Here is a 3,612-nt window from a genome sequence, read left to right as displayed (position 1 = left end):
GAGCTTTAATAAATCATGCACAGAGTGTAGAAGTGTGCAGGACATAAAAATGATCATCACTGGTCTTCTGGACTTTTAGAGGTAAAATTGCCACTTTAATGCCACATTTATAAAGTGGAAACAGATTTTGTTCCCTGGCCATCTGACTTCTAAATGTGAAGAAATAAAAGTACAGTAATATCTCACCCAGAAGCGTTCTTCTCTTGAACAGAGTAATTGCTCTGCACTTTCTAAAGGGCAAAATTAAAAGATGGTAAGTTTAGAAAAAACAAAAACATTAAACCTTACCATGGCCTATGGCATTCTCCACCTTCAAAGTGGCAATTACTATCTGCCAATCCCTAGAGTGGCTATCAGGCGGATCACATATGGCCAAGAGGAGAAAAAAAGGCAAAAGTGGTGTTAAATATAAGAAGTGATCATGGTAAAAAGTATCCTTCTATTTAGGAATTAGTTTATTAAGCGTTTTAATACACAATGCATTTTAAATACAGATTGAAAGGTCAGCATTGGCATCCTCCGCAATTTCCTTCTAACAGGTTAGGTTTGATAATAATAATAAAAAATGATAACAAATTTTTCTGCAATGCATAGAGACAGGTTTGCTTTAAAAATAAAAATAAAATTAAACAATAAAATAAATCTAATTAGTATAAAACTGTCTTCTCTTTGGGTCTTAAAGCGGTCCTAAACTCAACTTTTTTACTTTACACAAAAGTGTAGACAACCCTTAAATATAAAGTAAAAATATTTGATTTTTTTTTTAAAAAAGGGTGCAGCGTTGTGGCGATCAAGACTGAATGGGAACGCAGAGCCTTTCGGGATACCTACGTCACGCATCCCGGGAGGCTCTTGGCATTTTTTTCAATAAGGGGCAAGGGAAACGCCGATCTCACGCATGCGTTCTCCTTTCCTTTCCCTTTACAGCAGGCTACATCACCAATTTCTCACCTGTGTAGTGCAAGATAAAGTGACGTAGCAAAAAGACTGAGAACCAAGAACGACGATGCCAGGCGCGTCCTCCATGGCAGGACGAAGATCAAGGAAAGGTCCAGCGGCATAGAGGTATCTGCAGGATTAAAGATTAGTGTACTTTTTTTTCCACTTTAGGTCTTTCAAAAGGCCTGTTTACCAGTTTTTTTTTAAATCTATCCTTCGCACATATTGTTGGTTTTTCTCTTTCTTTTTTCTTTGTTTCTCTTTTCCAGATATTAGGGTCTTTTTTTCATTCAATTGGTTCTTTTCGTAATATATCTAAAAATTAAGACTGCTTTATTTTGGCTCCCTGCTCTTCTAGTGAAGGGTTTGGCTTTGTTGAAGGACCCATTGTTTGATTAGTTTTCTACAACAATATTATTACACAGTATTAATATAGCGCCCACATATTACGCAGCGCTGCACACAGTTCATAGTAATGTCACTAGCTGTCCCTCAAAATCTAAGGACCCTACCTTAGTCAAATATCATTAATACAATCTAAGGTCAGTTTTGGGGGAGAAGCCCATTAACCTAACTACATGTTTTTGGAATGTGGGAGGAAACCAGAGCACCTGGAGAAAACCCACACAGACACAGGGGAGAACCTGCAAACTCCATGCAGATAGTGTCCTAACTGAGATTCAAACCTGAGATCTAGCGCTGCAAAGACCAGAGTGCTAACCACTGAGCCACTTTGCTGCCAACATCCTTGGACTTCTAATATTGTACATTGGTATATCTAAAGGAGATGGTATGAAGATTGTACAATCAAATTGTATGGCCAAAAAAAAAGCTTTCACAATGGTTAACCAAACACAGTACAAGAGGCATCGGCAATATTGGCTCACCAGCCTGCAGGGAGCACAAAGGCTGCTGATGGGACACATTTAGGGCATATGGACCAGACTAGACCAGAGAAGGTATGTGCACAGCATAATTCACATGGCATTGGATTATGATACACTAATGAACTAATAATAAATGAGCATTCTTCTAAAATATCAGTGCAATGTACAATCATCTGCACTAGATGGCAGCCCCAAATCATAATAGTGAACAATGAGAGCAGCCAGTCTCAGAGCTAACCACAAACCTACAAAAAAAAGAACAAGAAATGAATATTATTTGGGAACAAATGTTTTTGGTGTAATTTCTGATCTGCGGTTCTCCTTGATTTTTAAAATTAATATTTATACATAGAGTTGTGTAAAAAGACTAAAATAAAACAATGACGGTTTAAGTGGAAAGATGGAAATCTTTTTTGTGCTATGACTCCATTGTTTCATAATTCCATGGAGTCTATAGTTGTTCTTCTTCCATCTGTTTGCTCTGCAGGGAGAGTGGAAAGAATTGATAATAGGGTATAGGGGAAGAAATGTTTAACACCCATCCTCTGTAGACTTCAGTATAACATGATTCATGTAAAACATGACATTCTTCAAATAAAATGCTTATGTGTGTTTTATTTTTTTTTCTTCTAGCATTCTGTAGCTCTTTTATATCTGCCTATTACTTGGAATTATAAGCATACCAAAAATAAGTCTCAACAAACGACCCATAAGAGGATTCAGATGTTGTGTAACAGAGGATGAGGTTACTTGTGAAAAGTAGTGGCAATGGAGTATTTGGGAAGTTGGTGTTCTAAGCCTTCCATGGACTAAGCCTCCAAAGAATATAAATATGACCTTATGGAAAACTATGCCGATTTCCAGACTCTATAAAATGGGAAGCCTTGGCTCAAATAGATGTGGGTAGGACCATCTATGGGCCAATTCACAAAATTATAGTCTCAGTCCACCCAAAAAGTAAAGACTGATGGTGGATGTGTTAGTCCCAGCTTTCAGATCTCCAAGCCATAATTCCCAGCTCCGATCCTGTTTGCATGTCCAGGCATTTTCCGGGGTTTTTTTTTCCATACAAAAGCACACATGTTCCAATGGAGAGTATGGATCCCTTATACTGGATGAGAAAACACAGGACTTACAGTGCACAAATGTCACCAAACCAGCCACATAGAAGTAAAAGAATTTGTTACATAGTCTAACCCAGCATCTCCCAGAACCTGAAATACTTGTTCTGGGTAGTCTGACTTTTTAAATGTATGCAGTTTAAAAACACCAGGTGAACATCCCCCATAGTATGGAACACGCACAAGCCAATGCACAGAAGGATAATGGACCCAGATATCTACTTACTCAAATAAAAGCAGACACAAACAGATGCATGTAGCTTCTGATTCTGAAGCGTTCCAGGTTATTAGGAATCTATTTTAATTTTCCCTGGTTCTACAAAAAAAGAGTTGTAAAGGGAGCATACTAGTTGTAAAGCATGCAACATGGCCTATTGACCTCATTACTGAATTATTTTATATATAAAAATGACCATTTAGAATGGAAAATAATGTGAACTATTCAGCACTTTAGCAACAGGGATCTGCTACTTTTCTGTCTAGGACACAGAGTGTATAGCGCCATTGTTAGTGAGCCTCTGTTTTTTTTCTTTATTAACATTATGCATAGTTGGAAAGATTCCTGGAAAATTGCATGGGCGGTTTATTGTTATAGAAAAATGAAGCTGCCCCTGCTATGTCTGCATGTGCTGCATTTTGTCTGATGGGGTAATCTGTAGGACAAT

Source organism: Pyxicephalus adspersus, chromosome 10 (genome assembly GCF_032062135.1).
Source record: "Pyxicephalus adspersus chromosome 10, UCB_Pads_2.0, whole genome shotgun sequence".
NCBI lineage: Eukaryota > Metazoa > Chordata > Amphibia > Anura > Pyxicephalidae > Pyxicephalus > Pyxicephalus adspersus.
This window is presented reverse-complemented; position numbering follows the sequence as displayed.